This window comes from Dermochelys coriacea, chromosome 1 (genome assembly GCF_009764565.3).
Source record: "Dermochelys coriacea isolate rDerCor1 chromosome 1, rDerCor1.pri.v4, whole genome shotgun sequence".
In the NCBI taxonomy this organism is placed as follows: Eukaryota; Metazoa; Chordata; order Testudines; family Dermochelyidae; genus Dermochelys; species Dermochelys coriacea.
In genome coordinates, this window is record NC_050068.2 from 321996544 (window position 1) to 322011102 (window position 14559).

Below are 14559 nucleotides of genomic sequence, written 5' to 3' on the forward strand. Positions count from 1 at the left end.
GATTCATTGTTCGAGGATATTGCCTTACTTGGAGAGACTACTGACCAACTACAGTTATTGGTGGAAGAAATGTGAAAAACTGTGGAATCTATGGGACTTAAAGTCAATGGTGATAAAATTAAAGGTATGAATGCCTCCTATAAAACAAACCAATGACCTACCGATGCTACATGTAGATGGCAATGATATTGAATGAGTGAATAGTTTTATCTATCTGGATAGTCAGTTAACAGCAAAAGGTTCTATATCCAAAGAAGTCACATGTTGGATTAGTCTTGCATCAATGACATTTCAGCATTTTCAAAGGCCTCTGCTTTAGGCATGGGATATCTGTGTGACAACTCTGTTAAATGAAGCAGAACACGACCATTAAACAGATTAGGAGAGGAAACTAAACAGTTTTCCGTGTCAAAAGTTAGAGCATATTCTCAACATCTGTTGGTTTGATTTTATCACATATGAGGAGATTCTTAGATAGTCCTGGCAAGTCGCAGTCTTGCACCAGTTGAAAATACAACTGCCATGGGTGGGGCCCTGTGTAACATGCAGAAGAAGATACTTTTACGGAAAGTTTATCAGGATGAGGCCAAAGGAAGTATAGCATAAGAACGATCATGAATGAACCTGGAAGATGCAATTTTGAGAGATTTAAGAAACCTAAATACCCCCATACTGACTCTTGCCAAAGGAACAACACTTGCAAGGGGCTATTCAATATGGAAATTCATCCTACACACCATCATGGCTACATCATAACCATGTGAATCTTCTGTTGATGTCATCTCAAGGGGACCAAAGGCCTTGGCTATAAAGGTGATCCAGAGGAGCTCCCCATCCAAGAGAGGACGTGTCTGTCATCAGAGTCTGGGTGGGTAGAGGCAAATAGAAGGGCACTCCACTTCACATGGGTAGAGGATGCTTCCTCCATTCTAACAAGGAGAGGACTGCTTGGGGAATTGTGACCATCATGTCTAAGTGGTGTCCGCTGGGTAGGTTTATAGACCTCAACCACTCTTTCAAATAGGACCCATCCCTACTATATGTAGTAAACACCATACTAAATGGTTCTCAGTTCAAAAGCCCCAGAAACAAGCTTACCCCAAGGAAATTCTGTACCAGCAGTTGTTCTAGAGTTAACATGGTGCTGATTACAATGTTTGAGACCAAATAAGGAAGCCAGGGAAGCCATGTAAAATATGACTGACTTGGGAAGGAATTATTCTCTGACTGTGATCCTATGATCCACTCAATACAAACTGGCAAAGGGTTCACTGTCCTGCAATGGCAACTCCTTTCAGACCTGACGAACTCACTACACCTAACACTTTGCTGGCATAGTATTTATCTACAAAAAATGTCACATAAGGTATCAAATAAAAGCTTATATCATATGGGTCATCAAACATTCTGAGATGTATGCACAGGTATTATGCAAAAAGTTGTATGTATGTATTAAAAATATGTTTAAACTATGTAACCAAAGAAATGTTGATTTACCTGCATGATTAAATCTCTGATGTAAAGTAAGGAATAAACCAACACAAAATATGCCCTACTTGCATGTTAAGTCCACAAGATAGGGTGTTGGAGGAGTAAAATCAGCATGGGAGACACGAAGGCTATAGAGAGTGTTGATTTGTCCCTGGGGTCAAAACAATTAGTTTTGGGAAAATACAAGGTGAAGCAAAAATACAATTTGTGTTCCATTTACTGAAGAGACCCCTGGTAGGGCATAGGGAAATCATGAAAATCCAGATCCTGATTTGATTGAAAATCAGCAAGCTCTACAGAAAAACTTGTCAAACATCCTTTAGCCAGAGGATTATAGTTTACTATGTTTAATCTCTTAGAGTCATGTTAATCTTTTGTTTTATTTGTAACCAATTCTGCTTCTACTATCCTTATTCAGTATCACTTAACATTCTATCTTTGTTAATAAACTTCCTTGTTCTATCAAACAGATAGATAAGAATCACCTCTGTAAAATCAGGATGGTAAATACCTTACAGGGTAATTAGATTCAAAACAGAGAATCCCTCTAGGCAAAACCCTAAGTGACAAAAAGACACAAAGACAGGAATATCCATTCTATTCAGCACAGTTTATTTTCTAAGCCATTTAAAGAAATCATAATCTAACGCATATCTAGATAGATTACTTACTAAGTTCTAAGACTCCATTCCTGTTCTGTTCCCAGCAAAAGCATCACACAGACAGACACAGACCCTTTGTTTCTCCCCCCCCTCCAGCTTTGAAAGTATCTTGTCTCCTATTGGTCATTGTGGTCAGGTGCCAGCGAGGTTATCCTAGCTTCTTAACCCTTTACAGGTGCAAGGGTTTTTCCTCTGGCCAGGAGGGATTTTAAAGGCGTTTACCCTTCCCTTTATATTTATAACAATAGTATTCATCACGATCTTCTTGTGAGCATTTACCATGGCCCCGCTACTTGACTTCAATCAATTGTAAAGTTCCTTTATTCTGTTATCACATCACTGTGAGGGAATGAATACCAAAGGACAGAATAGTCCCACTCAGGAAGAGTAGTCACACAGTTAGAATAGCAATGAGCCTCATTTCATCTGACACTACTGAAGGCGTTCTTTCATACTCCTTCACTCTTGCAGATGAATGCATGCATAACAAAAATAAGTACCTTTTAGGTACAGATTACAAGAGACAAATATAAATAATATATCAAGTAGAACATGAAACAGTTTAAAAGAGGAGTCTGAAGTTTATATGATTGATGCAACTTAATAACAGGAATCAAATTGACAGCCTTTGTGTTTCAATTACTATTATACAGAAGGAAAACCTGGCCTGAATAGTTATCCTATTGATAATGAAAAGTATATTCAGAACTTCAGTACTAAATTCCAAATCTGCTAACAGACACACTTCTGCTTAACATATATAAAGTAGCTGTGTCTGTTATTTATACAACAAACCTAGAAGGGCAAATCCACAGACGTGGTTTTCACTATCCTATTTATTATGAACAGCAATTCTTAATCTCTACCTCCTCCATATACAACTGTGCACACTGCTTCTATCTAGCAAGATCATTACCAGCCTGTCCTCAAAACATAAATTACCATCTCTGCAAAGCAGACAGACAAAACCAGGAACTCTCATTTATTATTCTTTTCTTTGTGTATATGTGGAAGCACATGATGCTGAAGCAAGGACAGTATTTTATACCTTTTACATTAAAAAACATCTATTTTTAATAAAAACAAAAAGATATATTTTAAAAAGCCATTATTTATTAGCTCAAATATATTTTTGGTTTGGGGGCAATAAAATGCATAAAAATATTTAAAATGTATGGTTCATCAATCAGACGTTATTTCTGAACTAGTTTTCTGATTAGCTATAAACTGTAGTAGGAAGAGAGCTTGAGACTTAAGCCCTTGTATCAGAGGCCTGGTCTGAGGCCAGAAATATAGGCTAAAGTAGTGGTCAAAGCTTTGCTGATATAAAGCAAAGCCAGGTTGTGAGTAAGAGGTTCTGCTCACAGAAGCTGGCAAGAACAGAGCTGATATTGCAGAAACACTCATTCCTAAGAAGTGCTAGGCACAGAGCATTCCTGCAAACACATTCCAGAAAGGTGGTACCAAAACACCTCAATACCAACACATTCCCTAAAGGTAACTGGAAAATGCTGACCATCCTAAACATAAGGACAGATAGAGATGTTTTGATTGAACCAACATGTACAAACTAATGGGTGGCACCTAGATATGTCAATAGGGGTAATATATAACTTGTTTGTATTGGTGTATAAAGAGGGAGTGTCTTTGGCTGGCCTAGGGGATAATAGAAAGTCCCGCCATTAACTGAGCTAGTTCATTGCAATGGGCATACATATGTTAGTGTACCTGAAATCATTGAGCCAGGACATTAGGACCGTGCTTCATAGACAATAAACCTGACTAAGTGCCTTCACTACAAACCAAGTCTGTGGTTATTGGGCAGTTCAATAGAGGTCTGCTGTGCCAACTATCTGTGCAGAGCTGGGATAGCACAGAGAGAAAACACACACGCAGCCAATGTCTAACAACATCTAACGACACTACTATTTTCTTTTGAGGAAGACGAAAAGATGTATACCTTTAAGAGGCTGGGTGGTCCTATCAGATGTTGTCTGCTTGGTGAGAATTGTGGCTGGTACCATAGGTTGGTGAGAGGTTGAGCATTTGGTGATCACCTCCTTGAGCCTCTCGATAGAAAAGAGCCTCTGGTTCTGGGCCTACAGCAAAGTTGCTGTGAATTGTACTGATAACAATAAGATGAGCACCTGGGCATCTGGTGCCTTGAGTCGGAAGGTACTAAAGTGGTCAATAATGCCACAGACAGGGGAAGGCACTTGGTCTTGAGATTGGTGCTGAGTGATCGCTACTAGAGGCAGTGTAGTCCTTATTCTTCAGTGCAACCATTTATGTCTATTTTGATTTCACCCTGGAGGTATGAAAGCAGGACTGGCTTCAGGCTTATTGTAGAAGAGGCTTATGGGGAAGACATTTGCCTCCTATTTGGAGAAGGAAAGTGATGTCTACTCTGATCAAGGTAGCAGTGCTCCTTACAGCCCCTTTCAGAAGTTGACGCTTATGTGCAGATGAATGGGACTTGTGAGAAGTGGCCCAGGAGCTTGGAATGGCGTCTTGGCTCACCAGGGCACTGGAGGCATGTGACTGATCCTATTGCTGAAGCTTCTTTGTTAGTGTGCCAGGATCCAATGAGACTTTCATCAATTGTTCCAGGAGGAAAATCCTAAGTCTTGCCTCCCTTGCTTTCTGAGAACGCTGGGAGAAGGATTGGCACACAGAGCAGAGCTCTGCAACATGTCTCTCTCCTAGGCGAACTAGACATCTAGAATGCCTGTTACTAACTGGCATTGGTGCCTCATAGGAGGGGCAGGATCTGAATCCCAATGACTTGGTGTTTGAGTAATATAAGGTACTGGAAATGGGAGGGTGGAAGGAGGAAGAGTAAAGAAAATGCATCGATAAATTGCCTACAATTTTTATACATCTACATTGGAGACAGATTACATAGTATGGCCAAAGGAAACCCACAGAATAAGAATGAACTAGGTAACTATTTATACTAACTATAATTAATAAACACTAAAGCTAAAGTCATAAGGGACTCAGATACTGAAGATGTTCTAGCCCTCAGCCACAGATGGTAAAGGAAGGAGCTGAATCACTTGGTTGTTGAGGCTTCTCAGGGTGCAGATGCAGCTCTTACAGATGTTGCTGCTCAAAATAATCCAACCTCACACACACACACACACACACACACACACACCCCAAGAGTAGAATCTGTATGGACAATCATTACAAGAAGAACTAGACAATTCTCATGGTTGAAAACATAAGGGAAGCCGCCTTTTTACATATACAATATATCCTACAATATCTATACAACATTATATAATGAACCCAGGTGCCAAATTCACAAAAGTGCTTAAATATGTGCTTAACTCCATCTTTATTCAGGAAGGGTACTTAATTGTAAGAACTAAAGCATCTTTCCTAAATAGGGATTATTTTCTGCACCAGGGCCTCAGTCTTCTGCAATATCTTGGCACAATGAAGCAAGATAGGGACAAAGTAGAAAATCCAGCTTCCTTGTATTTGTTGATTACATCAAATATGTAACACTGCTTGTACATAGCTTTGTGAATTTTAATCCATTTACCCTTTTCTTGTGCAATTTGGAGCAGAATTTTCTGAAAATGATACTGGGAACAACTGTGTTTATAGTAACATCTCAATTCATCAGGAAAAAAGCAAAAAGGTTAATTTAATACAAATATAAAACAGTTTGATTCATACAAATTAAATTCAAGCAAATGAGTAAAAGAAAATGATTAAATTACTCTGATTACATTTTAGTACCAAAATTAGCCATTGTTAAACATCAGTCACCATAAAAAAATCTGCTTAAAGGAAACTAAAATCTATATGGTAAAAACACCTGCAACATTATTTTTCTTGTGTGTAATTTTCTGGTAATGACCAGAATGACGGTGAACCTAATGATGCAGTATACAATTCTCACATAAAGGAACAAACAAGAGGCAAATGTATTCAAAATACTGTACTCAAATGACTTGTATAGATGAATTTCCCTAATTTCCCCTGTAAAACCAAACTGGCTCTGGAGGGAAGTTACAGTATATAACCACAACTATTTTATTTAGCAATATTTGACAGAAGGCAATTCATTTCTCCTATGCCTTTGTTTCCTTTTTTTGAATAGCTTGTTCTTAATTGACTCTATTTAGCAATTTGAAAGCTCTGTCTTCAAGGGAGGTCACCAACAGTTTTAAATTAAAATGTTTATTTCTTAATAAATGTGGGTGCCACTGCCAATTTTTTTTTACAAGTATACTTCTAAAATATTTACTATAAAGGATGAAAATAACATTTGGATTAAATATTCTTTTCCAACTCCATGTACAATAATCATCACCAAATGCGGTTAACTTTTGCCAGTAGATACTGTGGTTCCTCATACCTATATTGCAAGTTATTATATTCACATAGACACAGAAACATGTATATAACTGGTTGATGACCAATTAAGCATGCATGGCTTCTTTGGAATTAAATGAGCAATCCACATTACTGCAATTTAAAGCAGGGGGGTGGGGGGAAACATGTACCATCAGTCATGCCTTGTTCTTAGAGTGAGAACTTGTTCACACAATCACTTCAACCAATGTAATGCAATGTAAAAATGTGCTTTAAATAAACAGCAAGTCACCTAATTAAAATGTATCACTTACTTAGTTCAACTGGCATATAAAAATCTCATCTGCTCATAATTTTCAGGAAAACAGATTTGAGGTAAAGTGTTTCTAATGAATGTTTTTCAGACCTTATCTAAATTTATTTCATTTCTCCTTTTTTATCAAATTAGCTAATCTTCAGGTCAAAGACACCTAGAAAGGCCAGTTCCGAATGTATTTTGTGGTCAATAACATAAGAGGATCTATACATGTATGTCTACACTACAGATGGGAGCAAGCCTCCCAGTTTGGGTAGACAGATTTGTACTAGTGGGGCTTGAGCCAGCACACTAAAAATAGCAGTGTTGATGTTCTGGCTTGGGCTGGAGCTCAGGCTCTGAAGCCTAAAGCGCTCAAGATGGTTTTAGAAGTGAAAAAGAACTTAAGAACTTCAGATGCAGTTTGTCAGAAACTTAATTAACAACCACCATTTGAAGCCTCTTCATTTTTACTGGACAGTTTACTCGAACACCCATGTGATGCATACAGAAAGACTAGGGCATTATTCAAAATGATGCTATGGAAAACTTAACTAAAAATTAGTTTAAACTATATGTAAAGAAACAAAGAGTACCTACAAAGCAGATATATGCTGCAGGACTTGTTGCTTCACTAAAACAAATCCATATTCAATATTTTGTTTTCCTTAAGGCAAGATATAAACAAAATCTAAATGTAACACTTTACTGTAATAACATCTTCTAATGAGAAGACAAGGACAATAGCATAAAACATTGTTACAGGTAGCTGGAAATACTGGAGGTAAAGCGGCTTCATAGTTTACTGTGTATTTGCTGGGATTAAGCAAGGATACCAGATGACTGGCGCCTCTTTGGAATGTTAAGAGTAATGTATGTAATCCAAACACCTATTAGAGCAACACCTGTTGAGTCAGCTTCTCAAAGTCCTTGAGAGAGTTTTGGAAGTGAGGTGGAGGTGCAAGGTGGACGAAAATATAGGAGAGGAATCAGTTTTATGAAGAGAAACAGTATTATAGACATATTATTTGCAATCAGACAGAACTTTTAAGAATGATAAATGGAGGATGTATGTAGCATTTGTTGATCTTGAGAATGCATATGGCATTGTTCTGAGGGATCTAGTGTTTGGAGTATTGAGATAGATGGGAGGGGGGACTTCAAGAAATGGAGATGAGAGAGCAGGGTCAAGAGCTAAGCTGGTAACAATACATAGAATTTCTGAGAGTGTTGAGGTGATGATGGGATTGAGACAAGGCAGTGTATTGAATCCACTTCTCTTCATCCTAGTTATAGAGTTAATTAGTAGGAGAATCAAGCCTGTGGGGAAACAGAAAACTAATGTATGCTGACGATCTAGTCCTTTTGGCTGATAGCAAAGAGGAACTGGTAGATACGGTATCAGAGTGGACCTCTGTGTTTGAAGATAAACACAAAGAAAACTGAAGTTACGTAAGTAGGAAAGGTGAAAGAAAAGATGTTTCAGGTGAGAAGCTGAATCAGAAGAAAGAATTTGTGTACTTGGGAAGTGCACTTAGTGCCACTGGAGAAAGATCTGGAGAACTGAAAAGAACCACCCAACATGCAGTGACAGTGAAAAGAGTAAAAGAAGTACAGTGGGACATTTAAGAGCCAAACTGAAAGGAAAATTGTGTGCTGTGTATGTCCCTGCCTGCTCTATGATTTGGAAATGATAGGTCTTATGGAGATGGAAGAAAAGAAGATACAGGTAGCAGAAAATAATATACTGAGGAGTACGGCAGAGAAGTGGAGGATAGAGAGTGCACAGAAGAAATTAGGGAAAAGATGAACTTTAGACTCTCAGTGATATGCTGGAGAATTCATGTTTGAGGTGGGCTGGACATGAGACAAGAATGGGAAAAAAAACAATCAGTAAAAAAAACATGGGAGGAAGAGGACAGCAAGAAAGGATGTGGAAGACCTATGATATGATGGGAAGACTGTCAAGAGAAGTTCAAAGACAAAAGCACTGGAATTCTAAGACCTACAAGCCTGGGCTCTAGACTGGAAGGACTGGCAAAGCATCTTGTGCAATTCCGATCCTATGTAAATGGGAGAAGGAGTTGAAAAGTAAAGTGATTGTTACAGGTTGACGATCTTCTGATGCCAGAATTATATTGTGACCGAAACTAAAACATCTATTTTCAAAATGTAAACTTATCTGGAGACTAGTGACTGGTGACTTGTCCCGATAATAGGATTGCCATTAACTTGAAAAATTTGTCTGAAAACATTTAACCTTCTGTAATAATAAGTAGCAGTTAAGATTACTTCAGGTGAAAAAAGCCAGTGAAAAATACTTTCTCTGGTTTTTTCAGCCTTTTTACAGGTGCATGTGACAACATTTGGGTATAGTCAGTTTTACTGTTTGCCATGTATTATCAGTCAGTTTCTCCCTTGCTGAAAAGGCTCATTTAAACATCAGCAGGGGAATTGAAAACTTGTAGGCTTTTTAAATGACAATTTAAAAATATGTCAAGACATATTATTTTAAGAGTCTTCTGTTAAAAACCACATTAAAAAATTGGCCAAGTGCCAAAAATGCCCCCATGTAAATTGACAGTGGCCTTTTAAAACGATTTATATAAATGCTGCCATTTTTTCAAATGGGAATCAGTTTAAGAGGTGACTTCTCTGGTTATTGAACAACTGTATTATGTTTAGCTTAGAGAGTGTAACTTTCTTATTTCAACCACCGAAAGGATTTTAACAGTCTGCTGTCCCTTCTTGCCATTTATTTAGTTGGAGTCTGAGTTTTTAAAACCTAATTTGCTCCTCTCCAACACCCACATTTCATCATACTTTTCATCTGCATCACCTTTTAATAAACTACCAGGATCACTACATTTTCTTCGGGGCATGTTGCTTCTGATGTGTTACAAAGACCCTGGTGACACACAGAATGAGTGACCATGACCAAAAATGTATGGTAGGCAAAACATTACACAAACTCACACTCACTGAGCCTGACTTTTTGTTTTTCTTTTTGTTATTGTTGTTCTTTTTAAAATATCAAGAGGACAGGGTAAACAAGTGCATTTATCATCTAAAAAGATTTCATGCAGTATGCCACAAGCTACTTTTTGGGGGATTTTAAACTCCAGTTAGTCACTTACAATTAAATAAACACTGATTTAAAATTGACAGCTAACTGTGTTAACCTTATTTTCTGCATTTTATAGGGAAATAACAAAAGTGTTACCACCAGTAAAATTATTTTTCAAACTATATGTATGAAATGTTTTCTCTCTCTTTTTAAAATCTGTTATAGTGTGTTCACCATTGGAAAGCGACTGTATGCACTATCATGAACATATATTCGGTGATCAAATAAATATAAATACTCAAGAATTTAGTTAAAGTACCATAACATTTATTCAAACTGGTCAACCATTCTTAATTATAACCTCTTAGCATACACTAACTTTCAGCTAATGTTAACTACAGCAGAGGGAACTCACTTTAATCTTAAAAGCTAATAACATTGCTTAGACTTTAACTGATATCCAACACTCCAAGCTAAGGAGACTTAAAGGGCTCAAAGAACAAAAATAGTTTAATTGTGATTAATCTTTAAATACAGTTCTCTCAAACTATGTTACAGTGCCATAACTAGGGCCCTACCAAATTCATGGTCCATTTTGGTCAATGTCATTAGAAATTAAAATTAGTAAATTTAATTATTTCAGCTATTTAAATCTGAAATTTCAGTGTTGTAAATGTAGGGGTCCTGACACATAAAGGAATTGTGGGGGGTCACAAGGTTATTGTAGGGTGGGTTGCAATAGTTCTGCACTGCTGATGGCAGCAGCACTGCCTTCAGACCTGGGCAGCTGGAGAGCGGCGGCTGCTGGCCAGGAGCCCAGCTCTGAAGGCAGAGATGATATGCTAGTGCCATCTTTACTTCTGTGCTGCTGCTGGCAAGGCATTGCCTTCAGAGCTGGGTGCCCAGCTAACAGACACCGCTCTCCAGATGCCCAGATCTGAAGGCAGCGCAGAAGTAAGGGTGGTAATACCATGACCCCCCTATAATAACCTGGTGACCCCCCGCTTTGGGTCAGGATCCCCACAGGTCTCCCCTGTGAAATCTATATAGTATAGGGTAAAAGCACACAAGACCATATTTCACGGTCTGTGATGCGTTTTTCATGGCCACGAATTTGGTAGGGCCCTAGCCACAACGAAAAATAAAAATCATTTGTACTTTTTGTTGTTAGGCAGTACTTAAATAGTCTCACGTGAATAGTCTCATGCCAGATCTAAGACCATATTAATTATGAATTTTGAAAACAGGCCTAATTTTCCTACTTCAAATTACTTCTCCTACCAGGACGGACCATGTCAAAATACTGAATGCTTACCAAACTCCTCCTGATAGAGATTCAGATTTTTTTTCAGGTGGAAAATTGATAATGAAGCTCAAATCTAAAATACCTGTTAATTAGCGTACCGAAAGGACAACATATATATCAGAAATAGTGTGGACTTTTATAAATCACTGCCATTAAAAGCAGTCTTATCCTTAAGCAGATAATTAACAGGTACAATTTTTTTTTGATTGAAATCCACAGTAAACCATAATTTTATTGCTTCTAGTGAGCAACTGATAAGTGAATTTTCTTGCTCTTCTCTGAGAGCTTCATATCTGCTTGCTAGTTAAACTTTTCTGAATATTCTCATTCTAAAATCTTTTTCACTTTGACAATGATACATGCTTGCTTTCTGGAGAGGGAAGAGGCATAAAAGGCTTACTAGTTCAATTTTTTAATGAGATTATGAAAAAGGATGTTGTAAGGAGGATTGTTTTTCCAGTTTGATTAGATTAACACAATCAATCAGTTTTAACACCATTTGTTGACACCAGAAATTTTGTTCCAGCTAGTTCTGCAGTGGATACCACTGAATTTAAAATAATAACATTATGCCTTTCCAATGGAATTTTTCATTGAAAAGGGGCTGAATCTCACCAGAGGTTATGACATTTGTGAATGTACCCTGTTCATTAAAATCACAAGTTGGTGAAAGTAAAACATTTTAAACAAAAATATGTTTTTTAAAAGTGTGCTTGAAAAACTGGATTTTAAAATTGGGGTTGTTTTAACTAGAAGAGGGATGTTTGCCATTTTTTGAATTACTAAACTTTATTGGGAAAAATGTAATACTATTTAAGCCACACAAATTGCAATGTTAATTAAGAAATACAGTGCTGTGTTTTTCATGGCAATTACTATGTCATTGACTATCTATGTGAAACTCTTTCTATTGTAGTTCTGATTTCAGCTAGAAATATCCAGCCAGCAACATCAAAAGATGCAATAATTAATTCAACAGGTTTGATTACTGACACTGGTTTTGATTCACAGGATTGTAGAAAAAGAAATGTCATTCCTGCCGTAACATTTTACTGTTTGCTGTTGTTGCTCTGACAGTCTTAACATTGAACACTGATTTTTCCATTTGATTTTTGTTTCTTTTATTAAACATTAGTTACATTTTAAAAGATCATTCACAGTCCACTGGTTAAATAAAATAAATGTGTACTATATGGCTGATAAACTGGAATAGCTCATGGCATCAAGATTGTATCATACCACAACACAGATTTTTCCTCCCCTAAAGCCTTCCCAGCTCGGGTTTGGGAGAGAAAGAAGAGAATTTATCAGACTGGCAGGGCTACAGTCCTTTACTTGGGAGATAGATGGGACCTTCCAATGTTTGAATGCGGAGTTTGCAGCCGGGGAAGCAGGGGGTGATGATGAATGGCTGGGGAAGAGTCTTTGTCTCCAATGGCATCCCAGAACTGAGTTTTAGGTGGTGATGACAACTATCTCCATCCACTCCTTCCCTGCAACATTTAAGGTCCTCTTGGTCCTGAGTCACCATTTTAATTGGTCAAATCTGCATCCGGCTTTCCCTTCCCTATAGGGTGTTGCAGATGCCAGAAACTGGTTTCTAGATTTCTTGAACACCCTTTCAGGAGTCAAGAAGAAATGTTTCCCTCTGGAAAAGATACCTAGTGTTTTCTTTGTCTACCTTCCTCACAACATCCTGAGGCCTAGTTGGTTAGGATAAGTCAATGGAAGAAATAAAGATAGAACTCAGGCCTTCCTGGTTCCCAACCTTGTGAACACTGTGCTAAGCTAATGGGATATTTTGATGAGAATAGCAGCAGGAGCTGATGGAGAAGGACCCTAGCTTTACTAGCTCTTTGGGTTTTCCAAAACATATGGAAAGTTGTCCCCAAACTGGCCTGGGCAGTCTCATGTGTCACAAGGTTAGCTTCCTTTAAGAGTACACAATCAATTTAGTAGAAATCTACTTTGCATGTTCAGCATGAGAGTTTCAAACATCCATCTGTAAAACCAAAACCAATTTGTACTGGAAAACGCGAGCACTGCCTCTCAGTGAAGATTATTTTGATGCTCTCTCACTTCTGAGAAGTGGCCAAGCATGGAAAATTTCAGCTCAGGAGATGAATGCTTCACAAAGTTACAATGGTCTGAAAATAATGCTTTATATAATTGAAACCATTTTGCAAACTTAATTACAGTGATTCCTTCTGATCTTGCTGTGATAAAAATTAAACAATTCTTAAAACGTGTTGGCATTCTGCAGTGTCTGTCCTTTGTATCTAGAAACCCTGTACCAATGCTTACAGTTACAGCTAAACCACGAGACCGTATAAATGTATTATGAGAGCACAACAGAGTTCAAACACAGTTAATCATTAATCCAGATGAAGCATAGTAAGGGGCAATGACTGGCTATCTCCCCCTCAAAGTAAAGTACAATATTCTCAGGAATGATTATTTATATGTTGCATTAGATTGGAAAACTTCATTCTTAACTCATTTAATAATAGTTATTGTAAGATAGTATGACTATTTTCCTACACTTCTCCCTCTACCCCCTTCCTTGCAGATATTATAAAATTTGTTTCAGAGTAGCAGCCGTGTTAGTCTGTATTCGCAAAAAGAAAAGCAGTACTTGTGGCACCTTAGCGACTAACAAATTTATTAGAGCATAAGCTTTCGTGAGCTACAGCTCACTTCATCAGAAGTGAGCTGTAGCTCACGAAAGCTTATGCTCTAATAAATTTATTAGTCTCTAAGGTGCCACAAGTACTGCTTTTCTTTTTATAAAATTTGTGGATGACACCAAGCTGGAAGAGACTGCAAGCACATTGGAGGACAGGCTTAGATTTCAAAATGATCTTGATAAATTGGAGGAATTGGTCTTGTGATTAATTTGAACAAAAGTATTCTCAAGCTAGCAATGAATAAGGGTTTTTGCAATGTTAGGCCTCAAACTTCCAGAAAATAAGCTCTGCAGAATAAATTGAAACTTGTGGTCAGGATGTGCTGCAACTAGATAACACTTTGCGTTGACTCCTATGTACTTATCAAACCCACATTCCTAACTTATACGATTAACTGACAATTGGCTACAAGGAGATAAGTATGCATCAATTATAAGCCACACTAACCACGTTAACAATGTGGTCCACCCTGATTGGTTGGTCTATTTTAAAACAGGCCAACAGATAAAATAAAAAATACAAAGGCACAGAACTAAAGTGTGAGTTGGTATAGGAAAAACCTGACCCACACCCCCGAACCAAAGGGACATGCACTTCTTGACCATCTGTACCTGGCCAGTGTAGAAAAATGACCGACTGAAGGATAACGTATTTTCAGACAAATGCAGGGTAAGATTATGGAGTAAAGAGGTCTGGTTGCTCGAGCTGATTTGATCTTA

General features: G+C 37.8%; 1 protein-coding gene across 5 annotated transcripts in view; it reads right to left on the minus strand.

The window, feature by feature from the left end:
• The window catches only part of TBC1D22A (TBC1 domain family member 22A), a 476952-nt gene that overhangs the window by 140763 nt on the left and 321630 nt on the right, over positions 1-14559 (minus strand). The gene's annotated exons all lie outside the window — the stretch shown is intronic.